General features: G+C 42.0%; 1 long non-coding RNA gene across 2 annotated transcripts in view; it reads left to right on the plus strand.

Moving 5' to 3' along the window:
• LOC144827804 (uncharacterized) overlaps nt 1-21734 on the plus strand; it is a 45825-nt gene that overhangs the window by 11837 nt on the left and 12254 nt on the right. Inside the window, exon 3 of one of the 2 annotated variants that reach the window (XR_013610385.1) lies at nt 14557-14670. This is a non-coding gene — a long non-coding RNA (uncharacterized LOC144827804). Of the gene's footprint in view, nt 1-13197; nt 14223-14556; nt 14671-21734 lie in introns of those variants that run through there. The other variant, XR_013610386.1, reaches the window with a different exon arrangement.

Genomic DNA, 21734 nt, shown 5'->3' on the forward strand with positions numbered 1-21734 from the left:
ATATTAAGTGATTAAATGATGTGATTTATTTATGTGTAGTGGGTTGTGTGTTTATAGGGGAATAGGGTGTGATATAATTAAATGTAATTAATTAAAGAGATTGTATTTATTTATTGGTATTTATTGTTAATTAATTGGTAATTAATATGTGTTAATTAGTTCATTTATAATTACATCAATTTAATAATATTAATTGTTATTAATGGATTAATTGAAATGTATATTGTTTGTGTTTTTTTGTATGTGTAGTGTGTTGTGTGTTAAAGGGGGAGTAGTGTGGGAAGTAATTTTTACCCCCATGCTATCCAATGCTTTCCCTACTGTTGCACCCTCTGGAGTGGGAATAGTAATTTAAACCCCTACGCTATCCAACGCTTTCCCTACTGTTGCACCCTCTGGAGTGGGAATAGTAATTTTTACCCCTACGCTATCCAACGCTTTCCCTACTGTTGCACCCTTTGGAGTGGGAATAGTAATTTTTACCCCTACGCTATCCAAGCCTTTCCCTACTGTTGCACCCTCTGGAGTGGGAATAGTAATTTTTACCCCTACGCTATCCAACGCTTTCCCTACTGTTGCACCCTCTGGAGTGGGAATAGTAATGTTTACCCCTACGCTATCCAACGCTTTCCCTACTGTTGCACCCTTTGGAGTGGGAATAGTCATTTTTACCCCTATGCTATCCAACGCTTTCCCTACTGTTGCACTCTCTGGAGTGGGAATAGTAATTTTTACCCCTACGCTATCCAACGCTTTCCCTACTGTTGCACCCTTTGGAGTGGGAATAGTAATTTTTACCCCTACGCTATTCAACGCTTTCCCTACTGTTGCACCCTTTGGAGTGGGAATAGTAATTTTTACCCCTACGCTATCCCAAGCTTTCCCTACTGTTGCACCCTTTGGAGTGGGAATAGTAATTTTTACCCCTACGCTATCCAACGCTTTCCCTACTGTTGCACCCTCTGGAGTGGGGATAGTAATTTAAACCCCTACGCTATCCAACGCTTTCCCTACTGTTGCACCCTCTGGAGTGGGAATAGTAATTTTTACTCCTACGCTATCCAACGCTTACCCTACTGTTGCACCCTCTGGAGGGGGAATAGTAATTTTTACCCCTACGCTATCCAATGCTTTTCCTACTGTTGCAATATGTGGAGTAAGTATATATATTAATTTATATGTAGAGTTTCTAATTTATTTTAAATGTATATGTATTAGTTATAATTTTTTAAATACGTTTTAATGTTTTTATTTAATATTTGTAAAATTATATGTATTTAAAAAATATTTTTACATTATTATTAATACATTAAAAAACGATCTTTTTAATTTCGATATTTTTGTACTACGATATTATTTTTTCGATATTTTTGTACTTACCTTTATGAAGATATAACTCCGATATTTTTGATGTCGATATTTTTGTGTCGATATTTTTGTATGGAAATATTCTGTCTGTCAATATTATGTCATAGATCCTGAAAAAACACAAAGAACAAAATTACATTTCGGAAAGCTAATAAGTTCGCTTGTGACCTAGCGGACTACGAAAATGGACAGATATTTACTTTTTCACATAAATTTGATTCAATAAAAAGGCAACAGTATAGTGAAAAAGTCAAAAGTAATGATTGTTCAAGTGTGGAAACAATATCACTGACTAGTGAATCAAGCACAGAACTAGATCAAACCCGCAAGAGGAATACCAAATTAAGTGTGGTACAGGAACTTGATTTTTTAGTAGAAGAGAGACTGCAGACACTACGGCCCAGACAAAAGAGGCCAGCAAATGTCGCTGAAACAAAAGAAGACGCGAACAACACAAAAGGCGCAAACAAAAATACGAAAAAGAAAGTGCAGTGGCAACAGAAAAAACAGCGGTAAATGATAATAGTGTCGTCAATTTATCTTCAGTGGTACTCACAAAAGCAGAAGAACAATTACTAGCCCTAGGCCTTAACTACTGCCCAGGCAATGATTTCAATTATGCACGTACACGGATCGATGTTTATTGCTACATTAGAAAATTGAAGCTAAAGAAATTCTTCGCTCTAAAAGCATGTAAAGAGAAAATTGGCACAGACATGGTGCAAGAAGAAGAAACAGAACTCATGTTGGCGGCCTCTGATATCCCTAACTTACTCATGTTACATGAACTCAATGATGAAAGCGGTTTACCAACTTCACAAGTGGACATTCATATGGCAATTCAGGAGAGATTAGGAAAAATAAATCATTTAGAAAAGGGAGATGGGATCTATCCCTTCAAGTCCAAATCCTGTTTTGTGCTGATCATGCTAAAGGACGCTACTGATGTATTTCACGATATGATTACCAATGATTTGAAAAAATTAAATCACAAAAATAGAAAAGAGAGAAATTTATTTTTTAAGAAACGTGCATATAATGAGTTGGTAAAGAAACTTGACAAAAATCATGATGTTGTTAAAAAATCTGATAAAGGTGGCAACCTGGTATTGTGGCCAAAAAAAGATTATGTTTTGGAAGCGCTAAGGCAGCTCAATGAGGCGAGCTGCTATACAAAATCTAACACTAGAGAGTATGAAAAAGCTAAAATAACACTTCAGAAACTTTTGGCACAATGGAAAAGACAAGGCCCTATCTCTAATGAAGAATACAAATTCATGTACAATGAATTCCCGGTACTACCTGTATTATATCTAATCCCTAAATCACATAAAAATGTTTCCTCAGTCCCCGGTAGGCCAATAATTTCGGCTATTAATAGCTTAGGAGAGAATGTTGGCCAACATGTAGATTTCTTTTTACAAAGCTTGGTAAAGGACTTGCCAAGCTATGTAAAAGACGCCGGAGATTTTCTCAAAAAAGTTGAAAATCTAGTCTAGACTAAGGATCTGTACCTAATTTCTCTCGATATAGAATCTCTATATACGAGCATAGATCACACACAAGGATTGACAGCTGTGAAGCATTTTTTAGATAACAGGTCAAGTGAATTCTATGAGCATAATAAGGTGATTCTTGACCTTATTTGTTTGTTCCTGAATATTATTTTTTTCCTGTTTGATAAAGATATCTTCAAACAGGTGAGGGGTGTGGCGATGGGGGCTTGCTTCTCCCCCAGCTATGCATGCTTGCATGTTGGCTGGTGGGAGGAGCAGGTCCTCAAGTCCACGCATCGGGCGCTCTTTGAATCCCATGTTATTACATACTTAAGGTACATTGATGATGTTTTCATATTATGGAAGGGAAGTGAAAATGAAGCATATGGCTTCAAAGATGATATTAATAACAATTCCTTAAATCTTAAATTCACTTCCCATATTCATAAAAGTCAGATGGATTTTTTAGATGTAAGGCTTTATGTCAATGATGGAAAAATTGAAAGTACGTTATACAGAAAACCAACTTCTGGTATCATTACATTACATGCGACAAGTTCACACCCTAAACACCTCATTGCTAGCATACTGTATGGAGAGATTCTAAGACTAAAACGTATATGCAGCAATGAGGTGGAATAGATTGCAAGCCAGAGGGTACTCTGATAAAATAATTGGAGATGCTATAATGAAGGCTAATACACGATCTAGAACAAGCCTCTTTGATATCCAAAACAATGAGGAACAAAATGTATCTCCGACAGCATTGAGAAATATGAACACCCCCAGACTGATCACCACGTACAATAGGGAGGAACGTAAAATAAATCCATCGTTAACAAACATTGGCCAATAGTACTCACAGACAATATTCTTCTAAATAAGCTGTCAGAAGCCCCTGTATTTACATTTAGAAGGGGGAGTACTATGGGTACTATTCTAGATAAAACTTCACCAGAAACTAGGAAAGCAGCCTCTTGGTTACAACCTGCAAAGGGATTCAGAAAATGTGTAACCTGTAGAGCATGCAAGTTTGGCCGCAACATGACTCATTATTCAACCCCCTTTGGTGAAATACCCATTCCTATTCAAGGCAATTACAATTGTAAAACCGAATATGCTGTGTATGTCCTGACGTGCACCTGTGGCCTTAACTACATTGGTAGCACAAAGCTGCGGGTGCACGTCAGGATATTGCAGCATATGAGGGCCATTCTCCACAGTGATCCAGCTTATCCTGTTTCACGACATTTTAAGCGAGCTCATGCAAATGATATAAATTGCCTTTCTTATTATGTCATCAACGCCATCCCAAAATCTAGAAGAGGAGGCAATAGAGAACGCCAACTTAGGCAATTAGAAACAAGAATCATTTTTGAGTTTGATAGTAAATGGCCTAATGGTTTAAATAATACAGAAGACATGCATAACTTTTTATGAACATGATGTCGGTTCTCTTTTTGCATAGTTACCTTCTGTATATTTATGAATTGTGATGCATCCTGTAAATTATGAGGAATTGTTATCCACTTTTTCTCTCATGATCTGATTTTAGTAGAAGAATATTTATATTTTTTAATGCAAACTAATGCTTTTTATATGTCTTTTAAAAGTACTCTGTCCAGTTGGGGACATTTTACTGTTATTAATATAATAGCTTTTAGAGGATTGCACTTTTAATATACTTTAACGGATCAAATTTGTATATATTTATATGTCTTTTTCTAAGCACTTTAAACTTTTGATTTTTGCACACCTTACACCAATTTGCACAAAAATCATGAATCTTTTAGATATCATTTTTCACATATACAGTTTAAATACATGGCCAAACAAGGGTTTTACCCTATGATATATTGTTTTGTTATAACTACTATTTTTATGCATTCGGTGGATTTATCCAGTTATTTAAATTGTTATCTGAAATACTTCAGTGGATTTTTGCACATATTTATTAATTATATATGTGTATATAATATGTGACGTTTACATGGTTTAATAATGAATGCTCATTGTTTTGTTTACAATTACAATACTGTGTAAAATGTAGTCTGTTCACTCTTACTATGGCCATGTGACCTGTGATGGTTGTCGATGGGGTGTGTTCATTCTAGCAATAAAAATGAAGATGGCGTATATACAGATTACACGTGAACAAGGGTTTGCAGCTCGGTTTTAAATAAACTAAAGAACTTGCCTGATGTCCTGAGGGGTCTGTGCCGCTGTTTTGGGATCGGAAATGGTGGGAGCAGATGATTGCTGATATATATATATATATATATATATTCACTGAAAAAACCATAGGTTAGAGACCATATATAGTTAGCTGGACATTTTATTGACATAAAACCAATGAAATTCCATATATAGTTAGTTGCACTAACTATATATCGCGCACCCGCAATCCACTGCTGATGATGTCACATATTACATCATTCATGACATGGTCAGTGACATCACTGATGACATCACTGATGACATCTCAAATGACATCACTGATGACATCTCAAATGACATCACTGATGACATCTTCTAGTGTATGTGTGTTTTTGTAAAGTTTAAATATGTTTTACATATTGAAGAATGAGTGGATGTATGGAAGACTGAGTGTGTGTGTGGCTGGCTGGGAGGTGTGTGACTCTGTGCATATCAATGTGTACTTGTATCAGTGATTGTATAAGAGAGTAAGTATGTGTTAGTATATGTGTGAAAAGTATGGTGTTCTGTGTTTAACTGTATAGATGAGGAAATCGAAGTGTGATTGATTCTTCACAGGACTGACTAGGTGTATGAGTGCATATGATAGTGTTGTAATAATGAGTGACTGTATGTATGAGTGATTGTATGGGTGAATGAGTGAATGTGTGTGTAGACGTAGGAATCAGTGAGTGCGTATGTAGTAACTGGTATTGGTGTGTCATGATGTCATCAGTGATGTCATTTGAGATGTCATCAGTGATGTCATTTGAGATGTCATCAGTGATGTCATCAGTGATGTCACTGAAGTATGGTGTTCTGTGTTTAACTGTATAGATGAGGAAATGGAAGTGTGATTGATTCTTTACAGGACTGACTAGGTGTGTGATTAACTCCATGGATGAGTGGCAGTGTGTGAGTGTCTGCATAGGTGTATGAGTGCATATGATAGTGTTGTAATAATGAGTGACTGTATGTATGAGTGATTGTATGGGTGAAGGAGTGAATGTGTGTGTAGACGTAGGAATCAGTGAGTGCGTATGTAGTAACTGGTATTGGTGTGTCATGATGTCATCAGTGATGTCATTTGAGATGTCATCAGTGATGTCATCAGTGATGTCACTGACCATGTCATGAATGATGTAATATGTGACATCATCAGCAGTGGATTGCGGGTGCGCGATATATAGTTAGTGCAACTAACTATATATGGAATTTCATTGGTTTTATGTCAATAAAATGTCCAGCTAACTATATATGGTCTCTAACCTATGGTTTTTTCAGTGAATTTTCAAGGTTTTGTAAATGCAAATTCCTAACTATATATGGTCTATAACCTATGGTTTTTTCAGTGAATTTCATTGGTTTTTTAAAAGCTAATATCTATAGCTGTAAAATATATTCTTTATTACGTGACGTATCACGTAGCCACGTGAGACGCCTCATGACGCGTCGCATAACCGTGACGTATCGGCTCTGCAGCGCAAACAAAACCCGTAACGTAAGCGTGCCGGAGCACGCTTACAGATATATATATTTTTTTTAACCTTAATTAGACAAAATCCACACGTGCACATATCTTAAGGCCTTGCAAAGGCACATCAAACAAACAGTCCCTACAATTTTGCCAAGTTTGCTGGAAATCTATTCCCTTAATTTTTTTTTTACTGTTTCTCTTGGTTTTCCCCTTGTTACGCTTACCAGGACGCTACCCGGTACGCGAACCGGACGCTCCAAAAACACAAGATGGCGGACTCCTGTTACGCTGCCGGTTAGCTGCCCGGTTCGCGTACCGGGAAGCGCCTCTACCGCGAAAAATCGCGGGGGACTTTAATACCCCCCTCATCAATCCTAGGGGGTCAGGAGGGGTTTACCTTGCCCCCTTTCCTTCATTTCCCCCTTCTTTTTTCACCACATCTTGTCTCTTGAACCTACCGAGAGACAAGATGGCGGCCGCTCCGGACTGTTTACAATGTTGACAGCTACGCTGCCGGTTAGCTGCCCGGTTAGCTGCACGGTGAGCTGCCCGGTTCGCGTACCGGGACGCGCCTCTACGGCGTAAAATCGCAAAAAAATTTTATTTTTTATTTTTTGCCCCGCGGGGCACTTTAATATCCCCCTCATCAATCCTAGGGGGTCAGGAGTGGTCTACCTTGCCCCCTTTCCTTCATTTCCCCCTTCATTTTTCACCACATCTTGTCTCTCGATCGTACCGAGAGACAAGATGGCGGCCGCTCCGGACTGTTTAGAATGTTGACAGACACCGGAGAGCCAATCAGCTTCGCTTCGCGAAGTTCCGTTACGCGTCAGGTACGCGAACCGGGGCGCTAACCGGAGCGCTGTCACATATATATTTTTTTTTAAACGTTAATTTCTCAAAATCCACTGGAGCACATATATTGAGACATAGCAAAGGCACGTCGGGCAAACCATATCTACAATTTTGCCAAGTTTCATGTAAATCTATTCAGCCGTTCGAGCTAAACGTGAGTCCAACCGCCCTATGGAAAAATGAATGGGAAAAACGCGTTTTAGGACCCCCCTTTTTTCTCGGCCCCCCCTTGACGAAACCCCCCCAAATTTTCAGGGGCTGCTCAGAAACAAACTGTGCCATTTTCCTGAAAATTTCAGCCAATTCCGTCCACAAACGCCAAAGTTATTAGACATAGAATTTTCAGAAATCCCATAGAGAAAAAATCCTAACTATATATACCCACTGGCTATCGCCAGTAGGTAATATACATATATAAACATATATAATCTGCATATCTATATAAATATAAATGCATGCATACATATACATATATGCATACATATGCATGTTATTTACATGAAAGTTTTAAAAACACTAATAAAAGCAAAGCTAAAAAGCCACCTCATTACAAACAGAATGGCTTTAACTTAAACGAGGGCGAGATCTATTGCATTTTCAATGCTTGTTTACTTTGGTTCTATCAAGAAGGCATTCAGATGTGTCACACATTTGCCATAAATTCTGAATGTTAGCACTCTAGTTGCTCATTAGATCACTGTAGTAAAGCTAGTGCTCACCAGGGAAGTCTGCTGCTAATCATGGTTTGCAGCCATTTTCCCGCATTTTTTATCCCGCAGACTTTCAGTCCGCATACCATTATCCCGCAAGGTCATTGACCTCGCATACCATTATCCCGCATTTTTTCAAAACGCATGTGCATTTATCGCGCATGCCTTTACAAAGAATTACGTTTTAAAGGCATGTATGGTAAATGCATTTGCGTTGTGAAAACCACGATGACGAGAGAGGTAAGTGGGTTTGTGTTAATTTTTTCGTGGGTTAGTGATTGTGTAGTGTAGTGTAGTGTTGTGTAGTGTAGTGTAGTGTTGTGTTAGTGTAGTGTAGAGTTGTGGTGGTTGTTTAGTGTAGGGTCATGCTGGGGGTAGTGTTTTAGGGTTTAGGGTTGTGTTGTAGTGTTTGCGTAGTGTAGGGTCATGCTGGGGGTAGTGTTTTAGGGTTTAGGGTAGTGTTGTAGTGTTTGCGTAGTGTAGGGTCATGCTGGGGGTAGTGTTTTAGGGTTTAGGGTTGTGTTGTAGTGTTTGCGTAGTGTAGGGTCATGCTGGGGGTAGTGTTTTAGGGTTTAGGGTAGTGTTGTAGTGTTTGCGTAGTGTAGGGTCATGCTGGGCGTAGTGTTTTAGGGTTTAGGATAGTGTTGTAGTGTTTGCGTAGTGTAGGGTCATGCTGGGGGTAGTGTTTTAGGGTTTTGGGTAGTGTTGTAGTGTTTGCGTAATGTAGGGTCATGCTGGGGTGTAGTATTTTAGGGTTTAGGGTAGTGTTGTAGTGTTTGCGTAGTGTAGGGTCATGCTGGGGGTAGTGTTTTAGGGTTTTGGGTAGTGTTGTAGTGTTTGCGTAGTGTAGGGTCATGCTGGGGGTAGTGTTTTAGGGTTTTGGGTAGTGTTGTAGTGTTTGCGTAGTGTAGGGTCATGCTGGGGTGTAGTGTTTTAGGGTTTTGGGTAGTGTTGTAGTGTTTGCGTAGTGTAGGGTCATGCTGGGGTGTAGTGTTTTAGGGTTTTGGGTAGTGTTGTAGTGTTTGCGTAGTGTAGGGTCATGCTGGGGGTAGTGTTTTAGGGTTTTGGGTAGTGTTGTAGTGTTTGCGTAGTGTAGGGTCATGCTGGGGGGTAGTGTTTTAGGGTTTTGGGTAGTGTTGTAGTGTTTGCGTAGTGTAGGGTCATGCTGGGGGTAGTGTTTTAGGGTTTTGGGTAGTGTTGTAGTGTTTGCGTAGTGTAGGGTCATGCTGGGGGTAGTGTTTTAGGGTTTAGGGTAGTGTTGTAGTGTTTGCGTAGTGTAGGGTCATGCTGGGGGCAGTGTTTTAGGGTTTAGGGTAGTGTTGTAGTGTTTGCGTAGTGTAGGGTCATGCTGGGGGCAGTGTTTTAGGGTTTAGGGTAGTGTTGTAGTGTTTGCGTAGTGTAGGGTCATGTTGGGGGTAGTGTTTTAGGGTTTAGGGTAGTGTTGTAGTGTTTGCGTAGTGTAGGGTCATGCTGGGGTGTAGTGTTTTAGGGTTTTGGGTAGTGTTGTAGTGTTTGCGTAGTGTAGGGTCATGCTGGGGGTAGTGTTTTAGGGTTTAGGGTAGTGTTGTAGTGTTTGCGTAGTGTAGGGTCATGCTGGGGTGTAGTGTTTTAGGGTTTTGGGTAGTGTTGTAGTGTTTGCGTAGTGTAGGGTCATGCTGGGGGTAGTGTTTTAGGGTTTAGGGTAGTGTTGTAGTGTTTGCGTAGTGTAGGGTCATGCTGGGGGTAGTGTTTTAGGGTTTAGGGTTGTGTTGTAGTGTTTGCGTAGTGTAGGGTCATGCTGGGGGTAGTGTTTTAGGGTTTAGGGTTGTGTTGTAGTGTTTGTGTAGTGTAGGGTCATGCTGGGGGTAGTGTTTTAGGGTTTAGGGTAGTGTTGTAGTGTTTGCGTAGTGTAGGGTCATGCTGGGGTGTAGTGTTTTAGGGTTTTGGGTAGTGTTGTAGTGTTTGCGTAGTGTATGGTCATGCTGGGGGTAGTGTTTTAGGGTTTAGGGTAGTGTTGTAGTGTTTGCGTAGTGTAGGGTCATGCTGGGGGTAGTGTTTTAGGGTTTAGGGTAGTGTTGTAGTGTTTGCGTAGTGTAGGGTCATGCTGGGGGTAGTGTTTTAGGGTTTAGGGTTGTGTTGTAGTGTTTGCGTAGTGTAGGGTCATGCTGGGGGTAGTGTTTTAGGGTTTAGGGTTGTGTTGTAGTGTTTGTGTAGTGTAGGGTCATGCTGGGGGTAGTGTTTTAGGGTTTAGGGTAGTGTTGTAGTGTTTGCGTAGTGTAGGGTCATGCTGGGGTGTAGTGTTTTAGGGTTTTGGGTAGTGTTGTAGTGTTTGCGTAGTGTAGGGTCATGCTGGGGGTAGTGTTTTAGGGTTTAGGGTAGTGTTGTAGTGTTTGTGTAGTGTAGGGTCATGCTGGGGGTAGTGTTTTAGGGTTTAGGGTAGTGTTGTACTGTTTGTGTAGTGTAGGGTCATGCTGGGGGTAGTGTTTTAGGGTTTAGGGTAGTTTAGTTGTTTAGTGTATGCTAAAGGCATATTCGTTCTAAAAGTTTTCGTTATTTTAATTTGCGGCCTAATAGTACATGCGGGATTTTTTTTGCGGACTGATGGTATGCGGGATTTCGTCATATATTCGCTAATCATACTTTCTATGGCAAAATGAACCCCCTCATTTTGTTCCTTTTTAAATTAAATGTTTTAAGAGTTACCACTTTATTCCAATCAAGATGGCTTCAGGTGTGCCATACCTTTGTAATAAGCAGGACTGTTAGCACTCTAGTTGTTCTTTAGAACACTCTGGGACATTCTGTCATTGGGCTATAGTTGGGCTACATCTGGCTGATATTTGGGCTACATTTGTTTTTTTTGTCTCTGGTGGCCATCTTTGGGCTACATTGGGCTACATTGGGCTACATTTGGGCTCCAACATATATATAGCCCAATGTAGCCCAATATATATTTTTCAAAGTTAATTTTCGTAAAAACCACTGGAGCCTATATCTTGAGACATAGCAAAGGCACATCGGGCTACCAGTCCCTACAATTTTGCCAAGTTTGGTGTAAATCCATTCAGCCGTTCAGGCTAAAAGTGAGGCCAACCGCCCTATGGAAAATTGCATGGGAAAAACACGTTTTGGGACCCCCCTTTTTTCTCGGCCCCCCCTTGACGAAACCCCCCCCAAATTTTCAGGGGCTGCTCAGAAACAAAATGTTCCATTTTCCTGAAAATTTCAGCCAATTCTGTCCTCAAACGCCAAAGTTATTCGACATAGAATTTTCAAAAATCCCATAGGAAAAAAATCCTAACTATATATACCTACTGGCTATCGCCAGTAGGTAATATATATATATATATATATATATATATATATATATATATAGACACAAAGCTAATGGAAGGTAGCGGTGGAAAGAAGGGTCGCACATCAATAATAGGAACAATTATAAGTGGGCAATAAAGTATTAATATAGTCAAATAGAAAGAAAAGATAGCATCAGTGCCACTTATGGTAATAGAAACACCCCACTACCTCGGGTGTAAAAACACGAGTAACAAGCATAGTTACTTGTGTTAAAACATTCAGAGCTAATATACCCGGCACTCACAGCATTTGATACTTCATTACTGATATAGTTTGATCGAAACTGAAACATTTTAAGATCATCTAAACACAGGAAACACAGGAAATTTCGTTTTTTAGGGCATTCACTGATTTATTATTCTCAATGGTTTTCCTTAGTTGGTTTTAATGTTCACAAGTATATAAATAAAATATACAAGAATTGAACACTTTATCAAAAGTGATGCACTCAAAGTTTAAAACTGTGTACTGAAACATACTGCGGCATGTTAAACGCCCATAAGGGGTGGTATTCTGGAGTTTGGGAGAACATGAAGTAGGGCATTATCACCACCCAGATGTGAGAGGACGAGGGCTTGTACAGCAGGTCCGAAGTTGATTTCTGTAAGAAACAGTGTGACTTTCTTTAGAAGAAGGAGCCGGTACCAGGCTGCCTTTGCATTTTGGCAATGTGTTTCCTGAGGTTGAGGTTAGTGTCCAGGGCGAATTCAAGTGAATTCCCAGGAGAATGGCGTTTTACCAAAATGGCAGACAAAGGAAAACATCCCTTGTACTTTTACACTCTGCTAACCAACTTCTGCATCCAGCACTCTGCACCACCAGTGCCCACCAAGTGGCCATGACTGTGGGGATGCTGACATCTGCCAGGCAGAATGAAAAGACACCACCCATCAAACGCTGGGCATGAGAATCAAATATAAGCTGTCTTCTCATTGTACACTGGGAGGCCAGGGGAGTCCAATGCCGCTGATGAGTCTTTTTCTGAGATGTAACACATGGCATTGCAAGGTATGACAAATACAGATCGGTGTCACAGTGTCAGACCCTAATCCATGCTCCTATCAGCTCTCTCCCTGATTTCTCTACTGTTGGGAAAGTGAACTCTCAAGGAAAGAGAATACAGAGTGTCAACAAAAATAAAAATAAGTAATCCTAATGCACAACGAGATATTTATTTGAGAGACCTTGCAGGGAATCCTGCACGAACTAGCAAGTCTCAGCTGCCATTTTGGGCATGGAGTTGTATAAAAGCCATGCCCAATTCTACCACATGCTCATACTTGCAACATTGTGCTCCAAGCTCCTGAAACCCAAGGTCCCATAGCGTGTTGCTTCAGAGTACAACACTTACCTGAGAATTGTCCTAACTCCACCAGTCCTCCTTCTGACATAGCCCTGCAGCAAACAGTAAAATGCACTGAGAGGAACCGCTGTGAATGCAGTTCCTGCCAGTGCCTTTATAAATGACTACCAGCTAAGCGGTCATTTATAAATCTGCCGATCGGGGTAGCCTCAGCATGGTGAATGTAAAGTCCTCCGCCAGGCCAAGGGAGAATACTCCATCTGCCAGTAATAAATCGACTCTAAGATTTCTTGAGATGCGTAAAGTGTAAACTCTACGGAGAGAGGAAACACAAGCTCTATACTGGGTTTCTACTGAGTAATATAAGTTGCTAAAGTAATGGTGAAGTATTGAAAAACTTGAGAAAGAGCCCAGTCATAACTGTTTATGATAACAGTGTCTGTGTTTTTAACCCAGGTGATTTTTTGGGTCACGAGTTAACAAGCCACGTTCAAGACCTACCCAAGCCAATTAAGCTGGCCCCTCAGATGACCATCTAGATCACATCGGCCAGTGTGCCTTCTCTCTCTCATCCCAACCCATACCAGAGTGTTCAATAACCTTTTGAGTACGGTGGACCCACCCGTAATCATTACTGGAACCCATGGACTGCCACTGAATCATCACTGGAATACGAGGACCCCACTGAGTCATTACTGCAAGCAGGGTACTAAGGAATGGACAGTTCTGATGCTTTGAAACCCATCAAAACACACAAAATATACTGAAATGAACATTCATCAAACAAATACATAAATGATTAAATGTCTTCCACACCCAAGACTATTGGTGGACCACTGTGACTAAGTGTCACTACTTTCATGGGCAATTCCTTGTTCTGTGGATCAGATACGAATGGTGTCAATTCTTTATTTTTATCCACGTTTCAGTTTCTTGATCTGGATACAAGCATTTCCAATTGTTCAGTATCAGCCTTAAATTTAATGAACACTGACTTCACAATTTCCACAATAACTTGTAACTGGTGACTGGCTGTCAAGCGACGAGTAAGTAACTAAAAATGTATAAAAATATAAATAATTATCTTTGCAAATGTACATTTAAAAGGGGATTGGTTCTTGACATCTCCTGTTGCCATGGTGCTATCTGTTTTAGGAACTGTAACACAGTTCAGAAACCGGTGTGAAATGTGTTTTACAAAACAGCATTTTTGGAAAAGGTTTATTTTGTTCTTAAACTTTAACAAAACTAGTTTTTACTTAGTTGAACATAAAACTGTCGTTCGCTTTATCATTTTGCAGCTATTAGTTTACATATCCGTCCACCATCGCTTTTTAAGTATATGTTGTGAAGATCTTGCATATATTTTGTTCCAATATTATCGTTACTAAAGTGAAAATAAAAATCAACTTATATTATCTTGATTTTCTGCTGCTACGAAAATGCAATATTATTTGATTCAGTGTTATATTTCTAGTAAACTTACAGAAAGCTGTCTTAATCCTTTGGTCTCGGAATCTTTTTAAAGAGTGATATGAATGGTATTTAAAATATGTTTTTGGATATGAACCTGCATATGTGGAGAACTACAGCGTTGCCACTTTAGCTCAATGTTACCTAGTGTAATGAACATTTGGAACATTCTTTGAAGACATCTTTGCTGGCTTGTCATAGCATTGAGCTGGTTCCAGTGCACTGTGGGGGCATTGTGTTTATTTCTATATGCTGTGTACTATGACATGGTCCCAAGGAAAGTGGCTGCTGGATTGGGAGTGGTAACAAAGATAGACCTAAGTCTACTGTGACTTCCGACAGAGATGCTGACCTTGCAGAAACTGCTTTTGGCATCACCCCAGTTGGAAGAAGAGAACCTCACGACTCCTGGATATGGCTGCATTTCACGACATGCACACGTGGAATGGACTGCTGGTAAAGTATATGTTAAAGTCGATTGGCAGATCTAAATATTATTTAGATATGACACTACGCTGTGACACATGCAATCACTATATTGGGAGTGTCTTACATACATTGTGCATCAATGTCATTGCTTTCAAAGAGAAAATACGTTCTGAAAACTTTTTGGCCAGGCTGTTTGGATTTGCCTAGTGCATTAGAAAGAAAAATTACCGTTCTTTCACCAATTTGGCTTATTAAGTATTCAAAAGATTATATTTGACGTGAAACTATTTGGACTAGTTCGGATACCACATAGTATTTTACAAGACATCAGAAATAATTTCTTCAGATCTTAGAGATGACTGATTTCCTCCCATTTCTGAATTCCTGAATACTCCACCTGTGAACACCTCTCTCTGTTAGCCTACAAGTTGTTTGTATAAATCTTGCAAAACTCCCTTAGAACAGTGGTCTACTACTCACATTAAAGATACCTTAGACTTTCTGTTGTCTGACACTAAGACGTAAATGGGGACTCACAATCTAGTACCCTACACATCCTGTCATTCATGGCATGTTATGACAGTTCTGCCTGTGTGACAATCACTCAGACCAAACTGTACCATATATTCAGAAGTACCATAAGTACTGGATGAGTTAATATTCTAATCCGGTTTTTCTGCTGCAGGCAAGGTTGGATTCCTCCACTACTGGAGCCATCCAGGAGTAAAATAGAGCTGGTGAGCACAGATCCTTTTAGGACTTCTATGTGTTTCTTGGTCAGAATACCTGAGGACTCAGACACCATCAGACTCCTTATGCTTTCCATATCTCTCCAGTCAACCCAGCCTAGTGGAACACTCTGATTTAACATCACATCATGCAGTTGTCTCTCAAACCGATGTTACCAACACAGCAGTTGCTCCAAACATACACACTCAGCCAGAAATACACTCAAATACTGTCTGAAGAAGATACAAAACAGTAACACTCAATGAATGCCAGACTCAGAACATGGAAAGTAAACATTGCTACCTGCAAACTGCATTACCCCAGCACACATCCATGTAGTGCAATGTTGTATGAAAATATCCATGGTGTTTCACAGTGAAATGTGAGACACACTAAAGTATGGGTGTGGCCTGAGACAAGGATAGGGAAGATCAGATATTAAAAGACATGCTCAAAATCTAAGAATAGCATCAGACAAACCTGGCAAAAGCAGAACCGCATAAATAGACAAGAGCCTGATTTGGGATTAGATTTGCAAGGACGATATTTATTTATTCATTTAGGGATTTTGAGGAGGACTGTTACCCACACACTGTTAGTGACACTGTGGATTAGAAAAGATGGGGTTGCATGTGTGTTGTAAAGTGCAGCACACATGCAAAGTCAGAAAAGTTTGGTAAAATAAAATCATTTCCCCTTTTTACCATCAGTCTCATCTAGGCATTATTTTTTGGCGCAAAGTCCTCTCTTCAAATGTTAGTAGCTAGGACTTTGCATGGGACACCCCTTGACACAAAGCAATGTAAAGCAGTGCTAGCCCAGTGTTTTGTTACTTTAGGGCTGCTTTCCAGCACAAATATTTTTGCGTTAAAAAGTAGATCACAGGGGGGAGGAGCTACGCTAGCATCCAAGATGGCCCCATAAGCTCCCGGCTCCGCCGACCTCCGCCGGAGGCTCATGAATCCTGACTCCCATCCTGATTTCCCAACGGACCCCCATGCAGCTGAAGTGTGCCTGATTCTAAAGGTGCACTCCCGGAATTTCTAGCTGCTCGGATGACGAAGATACGTCGTGCGCCATTCTTGGCCTAACTCAGAGTTGCAGCCGGGGCCTCGAGTTATAACCCGGCCGGGTTGGAGTTGAACAGCATTGGCCGCGGGACGTGAGTGGTTCCGGTCTCCCGAAGTGGCATCTTTCTTTTCCGTTTTGGATGGTGACCTGGTGGCAGCTTTCTCTTGCAACTACGGCGGCTTTCCATATCGACTGCTTTGACCGGGGATCCGTTGCCCGGACGCCCCGTTGAGCTCCCGGGGTTGATGGGCTTGGTTCCTCGTTGGCGGCGACGGCACTGCGATCGTGCTTTGGTAGCGCCCACAGTTGTCATCTACATTGTTTCTGCCTGGTGCCCCGGAGAAGTCGACCTCCGGGGTTCGGATACCCGCCCGGTCGCTCACTGAGGGGCGATGGAACGGGCCGAAGCTACACCGTCGCTGCGCAATGTAATGGGCGCCATTGGGGAGCTCCACAAACGAGTTACCGCCACCTTCCAGAGGATGGTCTTAACGGTTGATCACATCTGCCAGAGACCGGATTCCGACCCTTTGTTGGTCGTGAGCCGAGATGCCTTACCCGCAGAGCAAGCTCCGATTGCTACCGAGGACCCTGTGCGGACGTCGGACTTGGAAATTTCTTGCGACCCTAAGATGGCGACGAGCGAGCCCGAAAGTACTGGTTGTGTGTTCTGCCCTCTGTCGATACCGCCAGAGATGGATGTGACTATTTCTGTACTTCAGTGTGTCTTCTCCACGGACTATCGGACTCATACCTCGCCTCTTTCAGAGAATGCTCAAAAACGCTTTGCTGACTTATCGTTGGTGGGCAGTGGACCTGGTTTGACTTTTGAACTTTATCAGCGTTTTTCCTGGTATCACCCCTTCTGTGGCGACTTTGAGCCGTTTCTGACTTTGGATGTTCTTGTTGTGATGGCGGTTCGAATGGTCAGGGCTCGCATGAAGAATCGTAGCGGCCTGGTCGTACTTGATGGGGTCTGCGTTATGGATCGTCAGGGCCAGGGCTGACTTTGCAATGCTTTCTATTGGCTTTGCCGGGTTGTGTCTGTGGGAGCGAGAGCCAGATGGGATTCGGATTGTCTGGGTATTGTGTAACTGCTATGTTCGAAACGGGATGTGCTGTCTCTGTGATGCCGGGGGCCGGGCAGGACGGTCCTTCCTCTGTTTGTGGCTCCCCTATTGCATTTTTATTGCTCTGCTATAACTTGTTTATCGCTGCGGTGGGGGATGTCTGCTTCTGGTGGGGGATGGGAATCTGGGAGCCCGTATCGTTTTGTACCATATCTCCTCCTCCAGCTTTTCCCTTCCTTGGGGTGTAGTTTAGTGGGCGACAGGCACGCTGCTAGTGGGGTTAGGTCGTAGCCATCGGCAGGGGTGTAGGGTGGGGGGTTGTGGTTTTTTTTATTTTTTTTTCCTTTATTTTTTTCTATGACCTTTCTATTCCCTTTTCCTTTCTTCACAAGAAATGTGGCATACTCTCCTGATCTTTTGTTCATCATATCTGGGTGTCGCATGCTCAATTCGTATATCCTGTATTGCTGGTGGAAGGGTGCTGTTGCGATGTACTGTGGTTCTTTGCATCTTATTGTTTTGCTTCAGCTATAAGCTGGTATTGATCCTTTTTTTCGATGCCTATGATTGTGGTGTATTTCTTCAACTTATTTGCCTGTCCCCAGCTGGACTGTATTTCACCAAATGACACCTGATATGTATATTTTCTTTCTTGTGTTATAATCAATAAAAATATATATAAAAAAAAAAAGTAGATCACATATAAACAATTTTCTCAAGTTGTCATCATTTTTGTGATGGAAACCCAACACAAAATGTTGGTAAATCTGCCCTTGGGAATCATTGGGGTTTGAAGATGCAATTGGAATACATTGTTTGGGCATAAAGTAAGTAGAGAAGCCACTGGATGTAGACAGGCAGCGACGGGGATGCATCTTGGAGGCATAAGACTGTTGAAGTGTTTCGGCAAATCACCTCATTTTAAGAAATGCTTTCCGTCTTATAGCTTTCAATTATCACATTGAATGTAATCAAATTTATAGAAAAATATTAACTAATATTGAAGATAGCTTTTGCAGCAAAGAACATATACTAGTTTAGACTGTTGTTTACAGTTTCCATAGCAGTATTACAACTCAGGATAAAAATTGAGTTTCATCCCAAAGCAGAGAGTGAGAAATACTGAGTATTAACTAGGATATCAGTACTAATGTGAAATGTAATTGGCAGCGTAAACACTGCTGCCATCCCAAATGTATTCTCTTGTCTTCAGATATCAATGCTATTGCAGTGCAGCTCAAGGTCAGTTGTGCAACCAGACAGTGTGATAACATAAGGTGTCTCTGTTTCTCTCTCTTGTCCCGTCCGCTTTTTCTGGGTCTGCTTCAAACCTACCTGTTGCTACTGTAAGGATGTCTGTGGCTTTAGAGAAATGTGGAAGCTCACATTGCTCCTCTTGGATCTGGATTGAAAGGTTAGTGAATCTTGACAGTGAATCACCAAGAAGCTTACCAGTTCAGTGGCAATATATAAGTTATTTCCATATAAGAGCTAATTTCTGTCATTTTCTTGTCAAGCCATTAAAGACTCATTTTCAAACTCCCTAGAAATTGGTAAGATGCGCCAGAAATCAATAGTTAAGGCCAAAGTGATTGCTCTGTGAAGGAGATGTTATAAAAGCATGTTTGATTGGTGCTTTTTTTGGGGGGAAAGCTCATCAAGATGGTTCCAAGATACTTGTGGGTGCTGTGGATTCAGAAAATAGACAGTGAAGAAATGTATCATTATTGTTTTAATTTCTCTACTTTTGAAGAAGTCTTGTAGGCAGCTCACCTTTTGCCAGAGTTCGGTCATCAACTTGATATCGGGTCGTTTTGGAGTTTGATATTGGATGTTTTGTCTTGGCTTAGCAGTGTATTACATTCCTGCCTCTAAGAGGGTCTTACCTAGAATCAGTGCAGGTTTTCAGGATAATTGCATTACTTGTACCTTAGCAGGGAGGAGGCCTATAGAGTAAATCCTATCAAACATTCAAAACACACATAATTCTATATTGATATGATTTCCCTCTGGGGGTGTTGTGGTAATTGAAGAATCACTCGTATAACCAGCTTCAATTTAACAGCAAATGAGTCTCTTATTAGTAGGAAGAAGATCCGATCCAACTGTCTCCTGGCATAACCTTCGCATTTGTAACCCCAAGTAGTGAATCACTACTTGATTCTAACTGCGAGTACAGAAATCTCTTGGGTCCTGACAAAGGAATACCTTTCCTTTTGGCTTTTTGGGCAACTTGGTGGCTGGAACCATGGGCGTCTGCAGGGGGGCAAGGAAGGGCGCTTGCCCCCCCCGGAGCGCCCCTCCTTGCCCTCCCTGCAGACGTCCATGACGATCTCGACGCAGCGTCTTCAATCCCTCGTTCAGCCCTCTTTTAAACTTCACGCCAACTCATCTCCCTCCTACCTCGACTTTAAACAGAGGCACAACTACAGTCACATTCCGGGGGGGGGGGGAGTAATTCATCCAGCCATATGCAGAGTGGAGATGCAGGGGCATTGGAAAAGTATCCGTATTGCCACCCATATAGGACACTGACACATTAAGAAAAGCTGCCAGATCCAATGCATACACCGGCTGGAGATGCTACGCCATCACACGTCCTCCAGGCAGGCGGTGATTTGGACACCTGATCACTAACAGTCCCCGCATTTAGGAGAATAGGGTCTGCTATCCTATGGTCACCCCAATTTTTGCTTTTTGCTTAACTGGTTTTCGACTTACTGAGGCTGTGGGCCTGCTAATCAGACCCCCAGCCTGCTGTTCTCTCTCTAAATTCATAATACATGTGCTATAGGTACATACCACAATTGGAAATGGACTCCTTGTCAGCCCCTGTACCATGCACTATAGGTGCTCAGGGCATAGGTGCCACCAAGGCCTACCAGGGGCTGCAGCATATCTTTTGCCACCCCTGGCTGGTTCTTAAATTGACACAACTGGCTGATCACTCAGCTGGGGCAAGATGGTGTAATCACCTCTTGCTTAGATATAGTATACCTATATCTAAACCTATATCTGGACACATATAAACCTGTGAGCCACTCCTATGGAAAGCCTTATCAATCCTGGAGGCAGAGTGCGTGGTTTAATGTGAGATGGAGCTCCAGCATGAGCTGAGCCTGTCAGGAACAACTCCCTAAGCTGTTCCGGGATAATGCCATACCATATACTATTAGGTGCATTATAATCCTCGCGGTTATATGGCAACTTTGGTTTGGCTTTATCAAAACATGTCGTGTAAGGTGTCATACGATTTGGAATACTATCCCCTTGCCAGTCCTGGTGACGGGGATAGCATTCCACCCCTCTAGAGGGAGAAGATATGTTACTTTACTGTAATGCGGTTGATTTTTAAAAAGAGCCTCAGATCCACAAAATGGATGCTTCTGCCACAGACACGGGTCTGACTCCCTGTAGCTGACCGAAACTCAGCCAAGGAGGCCTGGACAAAGGATTTCCTGTCACAGGGAGGTGTCACACCACCCCAGACAGGAGATAGTGGATTGTAGCAGGGAGGTTTGAAAGAAACCAGACACTGCTTGGGGCGCACAAGGCTGCCCCTTGCATAATCCGGCCAAACCGGTTCTGGGGCCCACCAGCCCCTGTCCCAGCGTGGCCTGGATCAAAGGAAAGGGGTGAACCCACCCCCTTCCTGGGTCCCACCCATAGGAGGGGACCTAGCAGGTAATCCAGCCCCCTAGATTGGTATAAGAATGGGAGCAGTGCCAATGCACTTTAGATTATCCTGATGAAACATAAGAAACGAAACTCTGGACCCTTCGACATCCTACTCAACGTAGAAGACTGAAGAATCTCCCTTGTGGTCAAGGAGTGACCACCCTGTGCAAACAGGCACCATCCAGCACCTCGACATCTGCTTTGTTGCAGTTCCCGCCGGAACTCGAGCAACAGAGATCGACAAGATTAAGCTTGCCTGCTTTCTTACAGCCCGATCCACAGTCCCTGCAGAGCTGAGACCCGTGGAGGCGACCGGAAGCGCGGGGCACGCCGTCTTGAAAAGACCACGAGACGCTGACCGTGCAGCCCACGAGTGACCCTCGAAGCTGTACACCGGGGTTTGAGAAGCCCCAACCCTGAGCCACTCTTGCACCGAAGCTCACCCCTCTACACTTGACGAGTGCTGCGTGGTGCCCTTCTGCTTTCTTTGGCTCAACGCGTTGGCCCGGTCACTTGCCAGCTGGCTTGTGGCCCCTGTTCCAG

This window comes from Lissotriton helveticus, chromosome 4_1 (genome assembly GCF_964261635.1).
Source record: "Lissotriton helveticus chromosome 4_1, aLisHel1.1, whole genome shotgun sequence".
In the NCBI taxonomy this organism is placed as follows: domain Eukaryota; kingdom Metazoa; phylum Chordata; class Amphibia; order Caudata; family Salamandridae; genus Lissotriton; species Lissotriton helveticus.